This window comes from Canis lupus, chromosome 2 (assembly GCF_048164855.1).
Source record: "Canis lupus baileyi chromosome 2, mCanLup2.hap1, whole genome shotgun sequence".
NCBI classification, from domain to species: Eukaryota; Metazoa; Chordata; class Mammalia; order Carnivora; family Canidae; genus Canis; species Canis lupus.
The window spans coordinates 81,304,512-81,322,111 of record NC_132839.1 but is presented as its reverse complement, the minus strand read 5'-3'; the positions used below and the strand labels follow the sequence as shown (position 1 = coordinate 81,322,111).

At 35.5% G+C, this 17,600-nt stretch overlaps 1 long non-coding RNA gene across 5 annotated transcripts in view; it reads left to right on the top strand.

Annotated features, from left to right (window-relative positions):
• LOC140610572 (uncharacterized) overlaps positions 1-17,600 on the top strand; it is a 150,822-nt gene that overhangs the window by 44,123 nt on the left and 89,099 nt on the right. For 4 of the 5 annotated variants that reach the window (XR_012012171.1, XR_012012179.1, XR_012012180.1 and 1 more), the window contains exon 1: positions 7,808-7,826. The exons of the other annotated variant lie outside the window; for it this stretch is intronic. This is a non-coding gene — a long non-coding RNA (uncharacterized lncRNA). Of the gene's footprint in view, positions 1-7,807; positions 7,827-17,600 lie in introns of those variants that run through there. 5 annotated transcript variants of the gene reach the window in all.

The following is a 17,600-nucleotide window of genomic DNA, read 5'->3' as shown; positions in this document are numbered from 1 at the left end:
CAAATTCTTTCTATTGAGTTAGGTCTCAGAGAAATTTGCAAATTTGTAAAACAATGTTTTTCTCACTAATTTTTTTAATTTTGAAAAAGTTATTTTTCTAAAAATATGCTATTTGCATTTCATGTAATAAGTTTATTATTATTTTAGCATAAACAATACATATTTAAAATTTTAGTGATAATTTTTAATATAGCATTAGAAATTAATTATAGTCACTTGCATTTTTCAATAGTTTTTATTACTGTAAAGGGGTCTTGAGACCAGAAAGTTTGAGAACTGCTGCAGGTAATAGATCCGTAGGAAGACTTTTAGCATATAGAGTTGAATATTTTAATACTTCTACTAGCCCATAGTCATGCTGTAAGCAGTTTATATTATTATTTTTTTTTAGTTTTTTTTTTTTTTAGTTTATATTCTTTAATTCATTTCTTCATTTAGTCAACAAATACTGGCATTATTCTGGATGATTGTGATTTAGCAGAAGGATGGCAAACAAGAAATACCCTGCTTTCATTGGGTATATGCACTAATAGGATAGACTTAGGTATATAAATAAAATAGAATATAATATATTTTTATATTACAGATATATTCCTAAGTCAGTGATAAAGATCTTGATTTTAAAAGAAATCGTATCACATACCATATGAATTTTAAGCCAAAAAGTTTGAGAGTACATTTCATCAACTCTTTGTGATGGGTTAGCTTCTAATTTGAATCAGTTATTTTGGCCCATCTTTACATGAATATTTGGAGGAAAACTAGAAGTTTCATTGGCCAAAATGACGCAAAAAAGCACTTAAACCCTGAAATCTACACCATATGGCCCACTTGGCTATTGAGTCAGCTGATTTTATTTCTCAAGCACTCTGGACTTGGCCATGTTATCACACATTCTGTCTCTTCTAGGTCAAGGCATTGCACAATATGGGAAATTTCAATTGCAATCTATTTGGACTAACTGTGGTATCTTTCATGCTGAAGGAAGGAAATTAACTTCGTTCGATGTTATGAGCTAAGTAGGGTCAACTTTCCTCCATTTTATCTTCTTTGTGCTTTTCCCATTAATCTCTTGAGCTATAATTTTCTTCCTTCCTTTTCTTCCTTTTTTCCCTTCCTTCCTTCCTTCTTCCCTCCCTCCCTCCCTCCCTCCCTTCCTTCCTTCCTTCCTTCCTTCCTTCCTTCCTTCCTTCCTTCCTTCCTCTCTCTCCCTCCTTCCTTCTCTCTCCCTCTCTCTCTTTCTTCTCCCTCTTTCTCTCTCCTTCTGTCTCTCTGTCTCTGTCTCTGTCTCTCTCCTCCCCTCTCTCTCAGGCACCACTATTCTAATTCTCACCTCAAAGATTCAACTCTTTCTCCATTTAGTCTTTGAAAATTGAGACTATCTAATATCCTTTCACAAAAATGTCAGTACACAGAATTGTCAATTACTTTTTGCAAGTTTGGTCACTGAATCAATCATTTTACTTTTTTTTTTTTAATCATTTTACTTTAAAAGTCATTTATACGGGATCAATTTTCATCAATTACTAAGTTTGGGTCAGAAAAATAAGAACTCTAGGTATTCAAAAGAGAGAGTTGATAAGAGGAATAAGAAGCTTTGAAATACACTCAGAAACACACACATACACATCCATTGGATGGCTTGAGGACCCAAAATTAGAGCTACTTTTCCTAATGAAGAAGTACAAGAACTGTTAGAAACCATCATGGATGATTTTGGTTGCCTGCAGCACCATCTGGGTGATAATTTAGACAGGGCTCAGGAGTACTGAGAAAACTGTGTCCAGTATTTGCTGAAGACCGTAAGATGCTTGTTGCTGTTATAGGAATAATATTAGCCTTTGTTACTCTTTTGCTTTATAACTCACCTGTAAATTCTTCTCATTAGTGTAATTTAATCTATAACTGCACACAAGTGATTCTGGTAAATACTGTTCTCAGGCTGCAACACCCTATGGTGGAAAGCACAGAAGAGTTTCAGAATGAGGTTGGTTATTGGAAAACAGAAATAATAACCAACACATTAAGATAGTAAATATGTGAAGATAAATGCTATTAGTTAACATCTAAAGATAGAGAAAAAAAAACACTGAACTACTTATGAGACTTTTGGTAATTAAAATAAATAGACACATAAAAATATTTGTGTGGGAATTTAATAAGTCAACTATCTTAGAGAAAATATAAGATTTGAGTAAGAGAGAAAGAATATGAATTCACAAAGGACAGCAATAGATTCATTAGTTAGTTCAAGAAATAATTATTGTGCTGGCACTGCTGCAGGCTTTGGGAAGGTCATAATCATAGTCACGATATACTCACTGCTTGCAAGAAGCTTACTACTTCCTTAGGAGAGATAGAGAACGAAACACATAAACAAGACATTTTTACTTATGAGTAATCAGTTATATGATAGAAATTGACAGGAAATGTAATTTAAAGAAAAGGCTCTCAGGGTATGTGATATTTGAGTTGAGACTTGGAGTTCAAGAAGAAACAGGTCCTACGATGTGATAAGGGGGAAAGGGTTTCAGGGACCAAGAGAATAATAAGCCTCAGTCTCTGGGAGGTGAGAAATGTCTTAATATGGTCATGAACCAGAACAGAAGTCTCTGGAAAATAATGAGCACAGTAGAGAACAGAATGAAATCATGTTAGAGAGGTACGTAAGAGTCAGTTCATGTAAGGTCTTGGCATATGAGGGGGAGCAGAAGAGAGGTCATCGTGGTGAGCCAAATTGACAACTGAATAGTATAGATTATGAAGATGAAAGTCAGCAAGGAGAGCTCACCTAAGCACCCGCAGTTCTCATCAGGAGTTGGATATATTTTTTAAAGAAATATGAGAAGCCACTGAAGGATTTTAACTATTGGTACAGAAATTGATACAACCTGATTGACAATTCATTTAGGGACAATTTCTTTTTTTTTTTTTTTTTTTTTAATTTTTATTTATTTATGATAGTCACAGAGAGAGAAAGAGAGAGAGGCAGAGACATAGGCAGAGGGAGAAGCAGGCTCCATGCACCGGGAGCCTGATATGGGATTCGATCCCGGGTCTCCAGGATCGCGCCCTGGGCCAAAGGCAGGCGCCAAACCGCTGCGCCACCCAGGGATCCCTAGGGACAATTTCTAAAATGAAAACAAGAACTTGGTGCATTTTATGGACAAAAGAGCACAAAAAATCAAACCATTATCAGAAGATAATTACAGGAAAGAAACAGAGAGTTTACCATTTTTGAGAAGTTAACTAAAGTTGAAATACAATAATTGGAAGAAGTTGAAGTCTAACAAAATTCTCACGTGCCCTTTACTTAATTTAAGGTGTCACTTTTGATGAATTACTTCCCATTGTTTCTGTATTTTCTTTTTGTGGTTTTAGGCATTATAGGATGCTTGCATGTTTCTTATCATGGGTTGTATTATTTTATGCAATTAGTTCTTAAATTCAATTTTTGTTATACTACATAATTTTATTGCTCTTTTCGTTGTCAAAGTTGTATAATTATTAGTGCCTCTGTTCGTTGCTTAGGTGATTTTTTTTCCTCCCATGTAGAATCTAAAAGAAAATAATAAGTTTGAAGTGTTGGAAATAAAAAAAAAACAACTATAAAATAGTCTGCACAAATCCTCTGAGAAAGGGGCAAAGGGATCATATTGTATATAGATTTAGGAATAAGGAAGATTTAGGTCAAAATTCTAAAGAGAAAGCCCCTAGGACAAACTTAACATATAGTATTCCAGAAACATGAAGTAATCATTTTCTAAGATTTTGTATTCTATAACAAACTTACTACACCATTCAGTTTTATTATTAGTAGTCATCACCACTTTGAATTAATTTATGACCTACTTCGTGTAGGTCAGTGTGCCAAGCACTGGAAAGAAAAGCAGTATTTCTTCTGGAATTAGGCATGGAAGAAAACTTTCCTCTGGCAATGTAAACAATATTTACTTTACAGAATATTATCGTCAAGGTTTCCATCCAAAATATGAAAAGGCCAATCTAAATTAAATCTGGATTGAGGGCCCGTATAAACAGATGTTAGAGAGGCTCAGAATGGAGATAAATTTTGAAAATATATTAAGATTTTTAAAATTTGTATTTGTTTATACCACAGATGGGGAGGTTGAGAAATTCCTTTTAAAAAAAGTAGTCTCTTATGTTTACATAACACTTTATACTTTCAAAGCCTTTATGCTTATAATGTTTCATATGAAGCTCAGAATAATCCTGGAGGTAAACAAGGCAGTCACTTTCCCAACTGTATGAATTTAGTAGAACCCAAGTAGATAAGAGACATATTTCTTGCATATGATAGTTGTGAGTTCAGACCCTCACCTTCTATTTTCCTTTTCAAAGACCTTTTTTTTACCATGCCATGCAGACTTGCTATTTTCTGCTTAGAAAAGTAAGGGAGGGCACCTGGGTGGCTCAGTGGTTGAGCATCTGCCTTTGGCTCAGGTCATGATCCCGGGGTCCTGGGATCGAGTCTCGCATCAGGCTTCCTTCAAGGAGCCTGCTTCCCCCTCTGCCTATGTCTCTGCCTCTCTCTGGGCCTCTCCTGAATAAATAAATAAAATTAAAAAAAAAAAAAAGAAAAGTAAGGGAAAAGTAAGTTGAACTATTTGGACTATTAAGAGAGATTAATAGTAAGTCTTAAGAATAAAGTAAAATGAAATTCACCAGTGTTGCTGGGTCCTGTGTTATTGAATTTTGCTTCATGAAATGTTTTGAACACATAGAACAATCAAAGCCATCATTTATTAAAGACTAACTATGAACCACATCATTTTTCCATGGATATTATCATTTCTAGTTTAAAAATGAGAAAATCTATTGCTTCCCTACTATATGAGTCAGGACGCTTAGTTTTTAACCCATAGAAGCAACTTTGACTAATTTAAAGACTTTACTTAATATTAGTAATTCACTAGCTTTGTGGGAGGGCCAGGGAATCTGGCTTACTAGCTGAGCGACCGAGAGCTGTTCCACCCTGGGGCACACTTCAGAGACCTCACGGTATGTGACACAAGCAGAGGTCAGACACGTCACGTTGGAGGCCACAACTGGGAGTGATGTCTCCTGTTTCTCTACCATGCTCCATTACCTTGACCAGAAAATTAATTATTCACAGAGCCTTCCCTTCCCCAAGTCAAGAATCTCACGATGGTGCCTCTGATTCATTAAGTCTCGGTATCATGACAGGGTCAGATCCTTCACTCACAAGAGTAAGTTGAAAGGAAGCTGGGAAAGCAAGTTTTCCAGTACTGTGTTTTGGTTTTGGTTTTTCCTAAAGGTAGTACTGATAAAGAATTGATTAGGTACTGTTTTTCCTGAAAGTAGTACTGATAAGGTAGTATTGATAAATTTCCCAAACAAAAGGCTTCTGATTAAGGATGGTTGGGTGCCAGGGTGCCTGGGTGCCTCAGGCTCAGCCAGTTAAGTGTCTGCCTTTGGTTCTGATCAGGAGATGAGCCTGGGTCAAGCTCCCTGCTCAGTGGGGAGTGTACTTCCCCCGACTCCCACTCCCCCCTCTGCCCTGCTGCCCTTACTTCCCCCATCCCACTTGTGTTCTCTCTCTCTCTCTCTCACTCTCTTTCTCAAATAAGTAAATAAAATCTTAAAAATTAAATAAGCAAATGATTGGGTGCCAAAATCATGACAACATGTGCACTCTCCCACTGGGATAGATTTTTTAAAGGGCTGTCAATTCTTCCTTTACATAGACTCAAACTTTACAATGTGAGTATTGCAGCCCCTTTTGTCAAAAAGTAGATCCCCAGACCTTGAATTCCGTCAGGCCTCTTGAGCTGCTTGCACAATGCAATGAGGTAGGTGCTGTGCTGGTTCCAAGGCTGGCCCTCAAGAGGATTTCTATACTTCTGTTGACACCCTGGGAACCCCGCTGCTGCCATGGAAATAACTGTAGGCTGACACCCCCTGACTGGAGACCACTCGAAGCAACAGTGCTGTCACAGCTGAGGCCCAGACACATGCAAAAGGCAAGCAAGAGACCCCAGGCTATCTGCAGCTGACAGCAGGTGCATGCATAAGCAGTGTTGAACGTCTAACCCGTGTTATACTAGAAAAAACACCCAGCTTATTTGCAAACCATGAGCTAGCTCATCTATGCTTGCCATCATGAGCTACTCAAACGTGAAGTGGTTGGTATGCAGCAAAAGCTACCTAATACAAAAAGCTCTTTCCAGGAGGTATTCCTATATATAATGGGCTTCATATTTTTAAAATCTTCTTGAAAGGTAGGTGCTGGTAAGGTGAACTTTTTGTTTTATTTTTTATTTATTTTTATTATTTGTTTGTTTGTTTATTCATGAGACACACACACACACACACACACACACACACACACACACGAGGCAGAGACATAGGCAGAGGGAGAAGCAGGCTTCCTGAGGGAACCCCATGTGGGACTTGATCCCAGATCCCTGGGATCACAACCTGCGCCAAAGGCAGACACTCAACCACTGAGCCACCCAGGTGTCTCAAGGTGAACTTTTTCGATCATACTACAGACAAATTGCATGGCTCTTCAAGTCCACCTGTGACACTATGCAGATAGGTTCTTGTGGTTCCTTTGTGCACCGGATTGTCTTAAGGGACAGACAAAAAGGGATTTCCTTCATATCGTTTCAAATTGCTCTAATGCCAATATAGCTTTTATCATAGTCTTTTAATGTAAGTGGCTATATTTAATTCCTCATTCTCTTGACTGCACATGCTGTCTATTACAGTGTTCTTTTCTTATCTGAATAGCTTTTCGATAGCAGTCTATTGTAATATTTGCAACAGAGTCACCTCCCTCTGGCAGCAGGGGTAATATAGTTTAATGAAATATTTGTAAAGCCCAAGAAACCGCATAGAAGAAATGTTTGAAAATTCTAAAGTATGAAAAAAATTCTAAAATGTGTTTCTTACTAACACCATTAGTAACATATTTTTCCCATATCTGGATAGTGTGGGGTTTCATGCAACCTGTAGTCACACCAAAGGAAATGTTAGGTCCGTAATTGATCCTCACAGAGAAAGATTGCCAGGGTATGACACACTGTAGAAGCTCTCCTCAACTGGTTTGATAATTAGCTGAGAGAATAATATAAATGGCTAAGAACTTTCCTCCTAGTAATGTTTCTTGACTGTATGATGATCATGGTAAATTTATTTTATTTTTTAAAGATTTTTAAAAAATTAATCTCTACACCCAATATGGGGCTTGAACTCACAACCCTGAGATCAAGAGTTGAACATTTCACCAACTGATCCAGTCAAGTGGCCCAATCATGATAACTTTAAAACCCTTTTGGCTAGCATTCCTTAAATTTAATTGCATCGCATTATTAATGGCATCCATGAACCTAAATGTATTTCTACGTTCTCCTCGATTAGGTTTTGTCATTTCTGAGATTGTGCTGAGATCAATGAACCATGCACTGTTCAAGGTAAAAGGAACTTTTAGGTTAATACATATTAAGTGCTTAATACGATGCCTTGAAATACGATGCCTTGGGAATAATTAGCCAATATATTAGCTGTTATTATTATTATTGCTACTGTTATTTTTAATCCTCTCATTTTTAAGATGAGAAAACAGACATGACTACATAAATATTGCTAATAACATATAACTTCAGCAAATTTCCTGTATTTCATCATTTTATCCTTTAAAAATAGTTGCTTTCTATAGACCAATATAGGGAATATAGATGAGATAGATGAGGGCTCTTATGTTCTAACTACTGACAGTTCATTGGGATCTGTGCCTACACATATATAAATGTATTTTAGACTCTAACCTGACTTCTAAGGTGAGTCTGTTCCTGGCTCGTTCTTGTTCTAATCCACATCCTGATCAGGAGAGCTGTGCATACACTAGAAAAGCCCCTCTGCTCTGTTCAGTGAACAAGTGAGGATTTTAGAGTCTCCAATGGAAAATCTGGGAAGATTTCCCCAGAAGAGAAGGAAAAGGAAGGTGAAGAGTAAGATGAGAGGGAAAGGAGGAGGGAAGAAGGGATTTAGGAAAGCTGATTGCTTTTTGGAACAAGCTTGCTAGAAAGATATAGGATATCCAGTTAAATTAAAATTTCAGGTAATTATTAACTATTTTACGTACAAGTATGTCTCAAATAGTACATGGGTATACCTACAGGCATACATACTTCACATTTAGGTGAAATACAAATTTAACTGGGCATTTTGTATTTATATTTACCAAATTTCATGACCCTATCTTACAGAAGCAGACAGAAAAGAGAAAAATGTATACAAATTAAATATAGATATTACAGGATGTGAAAGGTTAATCCCACCTTGATCTCCTCTACAGAGGCTACAGAGCTCCTCCATACATGACTGCTTTTCTGTCTCTTTTACTGGATCATTCTCATCTTTACTTGGATATCTCAAAGATTCCTCAAGGAGAACATTATCTAAAACCAAAACTCATGACGTTACTATTCTGGTCTCTGCCGAAGTGTCATTCTCCGAGAAATCTGTGAATCTCTGGTTTAAAATAGCTTCCTTGCTTCCCCCCTCACTCCTTATTTCATCATGTTGTTTTATTTCCTCTATAAAATATAGATTTTAAACTACCTTCTTTATCCACTTGCATATTTCTTTGGGATCTGGCTCTTCTCACTAAAGTGGGAACTCTATGAAAGCAGGAAATTTGCAGATCTGGTTTACATTAGTATCTTAGTACCTAGACCAGTGGTGACTCACAAATCAATATTCAGCAAATATTGAATAAGTAAACTACTCCCTAAACCCAGCTCTCATATTCTGTTTTCTGTCTCAGAAAATACCATTACCAAGTATTTAATTTTGCAGATGCCATAAGTTTAATAGTCTTTCTTGAAATCTTTTCAAGAAAAGATTGAAATGTCATATTCAATTAGTTTATAAATTGTATCTACTGCCTTTTATATATTTTAAAGATCAGCTTAATTCTCTCCATTTCCACATCTATTACACCACCTCATATACTATCAAATCTACTTGGGCTCTTGCATGATTTCTTAATTGGTGGGTTTATATCCTCCATTGGCTCTTTCCAAAGAATTTTCCATACTGTAGTGGGAGTAATCTTAGAGAGGAACAAACTTTTTTCTTGTTACTCTTCCCCCTCTATCCCCAAATCTAAGAAGAGAATTCAGAGCAAACCTTAGCTTATAAATCCATCCATCCATCCATCCATCCATCCATACATACATAAAATAAATAAAGACCCACATAATTGGTTCATGATTAAGGATCTAGCCTCCAAGAACTTGCAAACCTCTCAACCAGCACAATATTGATGCTCAGTGTTTTAATTTCTTCTCTATCTTTCTTTCTCTCTCTCATCTTTGTTGGATGCTGGATCTTTAAAGCCTTACAATTGAATTTTCATACCTGTATTTAAAAAATTTTAAACATATTATCATTATTGATCTGTGAATGGCCTTCTCTTTTTGTATTTTTTAATCTTTAAAATTATAAACTCTTTCTAATTCATCATTCAACTAAAGAACCAAAATATTAACACGTTCTATATAATAGTATGTTTTTTCTCCCCATCCTACCATTCTTTCAACACGAGGCACCTACTGTCATGAAACTTAGTGTGTGTACATGTGTATAGATTTTTGCCCGGCAAAAATCTCACCTGCAGCCCATTTTTGTACAGCCAGTGATTTTTACGTTTTTAAAGAATTGTAAAAAGACACAAAGAGGAATGTGTTATATAGAAATAATTTTCCACTGAGTAACATACTACTAAGGCCCATTCATACTCCTATATGTACTACAGATCATTCATTTTGACTGCCACATAATATTTCACTGAGTATACTACATTTAATTTTCTATTCATGCTCACTGTCTATAAGTTTTCTTTCAGTTCTTCAAACTATACGTTTTGATTGTATATATACCAACGTGTACATCAGCTTTTAAAATTAACTTAGACTATTTACTCCAATCTCAGCTAAAGCTTCATTTCTTAAGAAAGCATTCTTTGCTTTCCTTGACCCAGTTAATTATCCTTATTAAATATGTGTGTACTTCTCCACTGAACTAATGCTTTATATAGCTTGGTTTCTTGCTTATTCTCTTAGTCTTTCTCCTCCATTTTATTATAATATCCATCTGGGCAAAGCCCATGTATCTTTTTTGCTGATTATTTATCCCCTGCACCTAACATAATGCTTGGCACTAAACAGATGGTAAGTAAATATCTGTTAAATGAATGGATGCAGTGAATATTTATCATTAATATTTTTGTTTGTGTGAGTAAATTTTCCTAAGACAACTCAAAGTGTTGTTGAACTCTATCTAGGTAGAAGTGGATACACAGATGGAAAATATGAAGGTGTATGAGACTGTAAGTGACATCTGGGTTATTTTCAAAACTAGCAAAACACTGGTAGGGGCCATGTAGAGACTACTGAGGACATAGCTGGAGCAATAATTTCTTCAGATTAGGTCTGTGAAGTTTCACACATTTGATATAGGTCAAATGTTGAGAATTAAAAAAAAATTGAACAGAATTTAGTTCTGTAATTTTTTTTTTTTTTTTAATTTGAGAAATAGGGGCTGGATTGAGTCATTTGTAAAGTGTTTTCCAGAGCTCCCACTTTAGGTTTTTATGTTTTCCACACATATTAATTAATACATTTACAATAATGTCATTTTCCATTTTAATTGATATTTTTTCATTGGCAGCATAATTCTATCAATGAACTTATATTTGGTATCAGTGTGCACAAGAAACCCCAATACCTGTTTTATTGACTCTGTTTTGCCAGAAGATACTAACATCAGGTCATCTTGTTCCTGGGTTATCCTGAAGCATTTAATCATCACTATTTCAGATGAATATTAAAGCTTTTACTCTCAAAAAAGACCTATTCTAACTCTCTTTTATTACTGTATTCATTCTTAATTTTTGTTTCTTATTTTGAAAATTATTTTTTTAAGATTTTATTTATTGAGCAGCCCCTGTGGTGCAGCGGTTTAGCGCCGCCTGCAGCCTAGGGCGTGATCCTGGAGACCGGGGATGGAGTCCCACGTCTCTGCATGGAGCCTGCTTCTCCCTCTGCCTGTGTCTCTGCCTCTCTCTCTCTCTCTCTGTCTCTATGAATAAATAAATAAATAAATAAATAAATAAATAAATAAATAAATAATCTTTAAGAAAATAAATAAAACTCTCAACTCAAAAAATAAAAAATAAAAAAAAACAAAAATAAAAAAATAAAAAAATAAAAAATTAAATAAAAAAAACCTCTCAACTCCATGGCTCTGAAAGATTTTATTTCTTTATTCATGAGAGACATAGAGAGAGGGGCAGAGACATAGGCAGAGGGAGAAGCAGGCTCCCTGTGGGGAGCCTGATGTGGGAATGGATCCCAGGGTCCCAGGACCATGACCTGAGCCAAAAGCAGATGCTCAACCACTGACCCACCCAGGTGCTCTCTTATTTTGAAATTAATATTACCCATAGTCACGTAAGTTATGGAGCATCCTATGATACCCTAACTGATTATTTTAGCTGAAGGTTCCTCTTAGAAACCACAGAATAATGTTGGCTTAGTTCCTGTTAGCAAAAGTCACTAATTTTGATGAACCATTTTGCAATTCAGTTCTGAACGCCAGCCTTGCCATTAGGTTGTTGTTTATTTACCATCCATCCATGTTCCGTTTCCTCACAATTTAGCCACAATTAGAATGAGATTACTCTTTTCACCTACTTTCAGAGAAAGAAACCTCTTGTATTTAAAACCAAACTAACATAAATCAATTGTACTCTTATTTCAAAGGATTTGAGGATATAAATAATCAATTTTTTAAAATTAAAATCTCTCCTACAAATTTTGTTTTACACCTCTCACCTATAAAGCTTATTACCATGTCCTTTGATAATGTACCAAGAACCTGAAAGGAGTATTGTCTGCTATATTGCCATAAAGTTGAAGTAGAACTTTAAATATCCCATCATCTGCCTCTTACATTCTATTGAGTTTACTTTCAATCACTTGGTCTTACCACTAGATGGTGGTAAAAGTAGGAAGGCATTACACATGTGCATGGGGTAGGAAACCATAGAATGAGCTTAGGAGTGAATTGGACATAGCATAATAAATTAATAAAATATGAGAAGAGGATATTCCTGAATTCAAAATTAAGAAGTATTTTCTCATTCTCATTCCGATTCCTGACTTCTCAACTGAACCATATACTTTCTTTATATTCACATTTTCAAACTTCATTGCCAAGGAGCTTTCAAAAAATAGAGTGTTATGTAATTTTTTGTCTTCTCCTTAATTTGTAGAATTGTATTATTATGTTTAGAAAAACAATTTCTAGAAGATGGGATTTGTGTATTATGTTATTTAACTGCTTAACACTTATACATGTATCTCTATCAGTCTTAATATCTAATATCCCCAGTTAAAGATTTCAGAAATTGAATTATTTACTCTCTCTTCTATCCCCCACAGCTCTATTACTGACTTATAAACATATCCAGTTGTAGTACTCAAGATTCTCTAAAAAAAAAAAAAAAAAAACTAGTACCAATGGGAGATGATAGATAGATAGATAGATAGATAAATAGATAGATAAATTAATGCATAGAAGGAGATTCATTCTGAGGGATTGGCTCACATAATTATGGTGGCTGAGAAGTCCCATGCTCAGCTGTCTGCAAACTAGAGACGTCAGAAAGCTAGTGGTGGAGTTCCAGTTCAAATCTGAAGGTCTAAGAATCAGAAGCACTGATGAGCAAGTGTGGGAAAAGATAGATGTCCCAGTTCAAGCAAAAAAATCAAATTTGCTCTCTTTTTTTTTCCATTCTGGTAATATCCAGTAACAAGATGGATGACACTCACCAACACTGGTGAGGACAATCTTTTTATGTAGCCTACCAATTCAAATGGTAATCCTTTCCTGAAATATCCTCATAGTCATATCTGGAAATGATGTCCTATCAGCTATCTAGGCATCTCTTGGTCCAGTCATGGCCATACACAAAATTAACCATCATACCAATATCCATCAATGCTTGTTGAGAAACATGAAGTGTTGACTCCTGTTCAAACCTTTAGTCAGTTATGTAATCTATTTTAACAGTTAATCTGATCATAGAGCCTTTGGACTACTCTCCCCAGGAAATCTATAGGCAAGTACCTTTAAGAAATCTAGCACAAACAAAACAAAACGAGACAAACAAAAAAACAAAAAAACAAAAAAAAAAAAAAAAAGAAAGAAGGGAAAAAAAAAAAAAAAAAACTAGTGTGGACAAAACTTAGAAGTGATGACATCATTGTCTCCCCAGCTGAGACTCTTGAGGCAAGACATGCTGTAACCTATTCAGTCTTTCCCTAGAAGACATCAGGCGCTCTTCTCTCTTAACTCTTGTTCTACCTCTAAGCCTCATTGTTGATTGTTCTGTTTTGCAGCTTTGTTACTTTTCAATAGTGGGTTTGCCTTTTGTGGTGGGTATCCTTAGCTGAGTATAATTGCTGACTCTCCCACACATTCTTTCATCATATCTTCTGATGTATCTCTACCATAAGTTGTTACAGAACGTGGGAGGTGAGTGGGTGCGTTCTTAATGACTATCATCTGTAGTTCCATACGTTCCAGAATAATATGCAAAGAAAGGGACAGATCTTCTTGTGAGCAATGAAATATTTACCAAATAGCAACCTTAGCTATGATAACCCCTAACTGACCCAGGGGGAATGAGAAAAATATCTCACTTGTGCATTTTTCTTTCCTTTGGTCAACCTTTCCTCTTTTACAATTCCATAAAACAACAGTAAAGTAATGGAGAATATCATCTATATCGATGCAGACCTTGACTAAGTAAAAATTGTTTGTTAAAATTGAGTTTTTGCTTAAAATATGACACAAGAGATAGGCCCTGATTTACCTACTGAGCATACCAGATGAAATTTGATTTACTTGATTAGTTGACTTGCCAAAATAACTGGCTACAGCAGTTTTTGTTTCTTTGTAGGTTGTTTTGGAAACCGATATTTCTGAATGTTTTAATTACTTTACTAAATTGCTGATTCATTTATGTATCATATGGGCTAAGTGTTCCTGAAATGTGTTGAGTTTATTCATTCCACAAAGAAATCGTAATAATTCCTAGACACACAGAAGTCACATCATCAAGTAAGATAGAAGGATTAAAAAACAACAACAGCAACAATAGCTTTAGGTAAACAGCAACATTGAGAAGAGATAGGGATCGCCCCATACATGAACAGCCTCCTCCACTATCAACATACCCTACCAGAGTCGTGCATTTGCAAGAACAAATAAACCTACAATGACACATCCCTCAGAGTCCTAAGTTAACTTTAGGAGTCACTCTTGGTGTTGTATATTCAGCAGGTTTTAGCAAATGTATAAAGATATGTGTTTACCATTATAGTATCATACAGAATAGTTTCACTGCCCTAAAAAAATCCTCTATGCCCTGCCTATCCATCCTTCCCTCCTCACTAACCCCTTGAAACCATTCATCTTTTTAGTGTCTCTATAGTTTTGCATTTTCTAAAGTGTCATTGCCTTCCCCAGAATGTCATGTAATTTGAATCATATAGTATGTAGCTTTTTCAGATGGGTTTCTTTCACTTAGTCATATGTATTTAAGATCCCATGTCTTTTTATAGCTTGATAGTCCATTTCTTTTTAGTACTGAATAATATTCCATTGTCTGCACATACTACAGTTTATCCATTACTTACCAAAGGATATCTTGGTTCTTTCCAAGTTTTGACAATTATGAATAAAGCTGCTATAACTATGCATGTTTGGGTTTTTGTGTAGACACACGTTTTCAGTGCATTTGGGTAAATATCAAGGAGTGTGATCACTGAATTGTATCGTAAGACTATGTTTAGTTTTGTAGGAAGCTGCCAAATGGTCTCCCAAGATGGCTGAACCACTTTGTATTTAGACCAGCAAAGAATGATTGCCCAGGATTTGGTGTTGTCAATGTTTCAGATTTTTGCCATTCTAAGATGTGTGGTTTTGTTTTTAATTGCACAGTCTTGCAAAGCTATCAAAAATTTAAAAATAGGCTCTCAATATTTGGGAGCGTGGTGGAATATATGACATTTCTCAAGATAAATTGATGATGGAAACATTTTTCTGTGGGATAGCTTATAAAATAAATGTTCCTGGGCAAATGCTGATAATGTGTCTCTGGTGTCTACCATAATGCCTGGCACATAGTAGCGGTGTGTGGATATTTGCTGAATAATTGAATACTTTGAGATTGAAGCTCATAGGGATGTCTGGGTTGGCTGAAGTTTGAATGTGTTTGGATATAGTGGGATAATCTTGGGCCTACTTACTGAAAAAGAAGCCAGCACTCATATGCAAGAAGTCCCAAGGTTTAATCTGAAGCTATTATATGAATGTTCTATCTTAATAAAATAGGTTAATTAAATGGTTAATTCTAGCATTAAAATAGAAATAGACTAATGAGACCAATTAATTGATTTTTATGTGAGTCCATATATTTGGCCAATATCTTATCATAATGCAGTATTCTTTGGCAGCCAGTAGTTGCTGATGGCAGTTTTCTTTGTCAGAACTGTTATCAAACTGTGCTATTAAAAGAGATTTATTTAGTTAGATTTGGGTGGATCTGTAACAAATAAGCAGGCAGTCTAAGCTGTTGTCTAACATACAGGAATTTGGAGAGACTTTTCTTTATCCTCTTGGCTTAAGCCATGGTTTATCATATTTTGAATATGGTCTGAGCCAGCCTGTCCAAATGCATCTCATACAATTACATATTGGAGCTAGCATTTTATTTTGAAAAGGATGTTTATATAACTTTGTATTGGCTTCATATATTCATTTAATATAGGATTTTTGTGGACTTAAACACTTTTCCTCAGTTCTTATTCCAAGTAGTAAATTTATGTTGTTCTATTTTACAAAAGAAGCTAAATTCTAGAGCAGGTTTCAATGTTATTTTAACACTAAAAGGTATGAAATAGAGTGGTGTTTAAGAATTTAAATACTAATATATCTTTTAAGCCAAATTTGTTTGAGGATTCAATTTTATGTTTTTAATTTAGATATAGTTTTAAAAAATATTCTTTATGGCAATGAGTATCTTATGAGTATTTCTCCTATCAGTGTTCAAAGTTCTGAAATGACTTAGCCTTTTTTTCTTTTTCTTTCTTTTTTTTTATAAATTTTTATTTATTATTTATGATAGTCACAGAGAGAGAGAGAGGCAGAGACATAGGCAGAGGGAGAAGCAGGCTCCATGCACTGGGAGCCCGACGTGGGATTCGATCCCGGGTCTCCAGGATCGCGCCCTGGGCCAAAGGCAGGCGCCAAACTGCTGCGCCACCCAGGGATCCCTTTTTCTCTTTTTCGAAGGGGGTTGTGGAAGTAGTTATTTCCACTTTGAAAAGTTTTATAAATACGCCAAGCATGATAAAAAGTAATCCAATTTTTGAAAGTTTACAATTGCTGCTGGAATGTAAATTTCCATAGATGCAATTATAATTCTTACAATTCTTATCATAGTAATACATATTAGGATGTTTTTAAAATATTTTTGATCAGGGGAAAAATTCCCATTATGTATATGGAGGCCCTAAAATATCTTAGAATTCTTAGACATACAATATGTAGTGGACACAAGTTAAAGTTTAAAAAATGCTCCTGCTAATAAAACTTAGTAAAAGTGATTTGTAAGTTACTGTTATAGAACACTTGATCTGTTTTCTCAAGGGGCAATGCTATGAATGGTTGGATTGAACTAGTCCCATAGGCGTATACAAGCCATAATAAATTAAAACATTGCCAGGAGGAACCTGCCTAGGAGATAAGGCCAAAGAGGCAGAGATCAGACAACTGGTGGGGAGCTTCATGTGCCATGATCAAATTTGAAAAATGTGCTGGAAAAAAGTAGGAAGCACTAAAGATTGTCAGAACTTAACTAGTTTGAGTTAGGTTTTAAAAATATGCCTATAAAGAATGGGTTGCATATATGTAAGGCTGACATAGGGATGGGAAATTAGAAATCTATTACAAAATTCCAGAAATTCCATGAGACCCGGAACTCTAACATAATTCAAGGCACAGACAATGCTGAGCAAGTCCCTGAATGTTTAATGGGGAAAAAAAAAAAAAAAAAAAAAAAAGCTATAAGCTATCAATGAGGAAGAGGAGAAGAGTGAATAACCAAAGAAGTTGGACTTTAGGGAGCAAAGACTGGAAAATGGATCCAGGAAGGAAAAATAGGTAGCACTTTCCTATCAAGTAGATTAAAGAAGGAGGTTAGAGAGTAGAGACACCAAACTAGAAAGTTCTTCCATTAAGAGACCAAATCAGGGACACCTGGGTGGCTCAGAAGTTGAGCATCTGTCTTTGGCTCAGGGTGTGCTGCTTCTCCCTCGGCCTATATCTCTGCTTCCCTCTCTGTGTCTCTCATGAATAAATAAATGAAATTTTTTTTTAAAGGGTCTCTCATGAATAAATAAATGAAATTTTTTTTTTAAAGGATCAAATCAATTCTTACACAAATGTTAAGTTTTTCGCCAATTTTGATATTCATA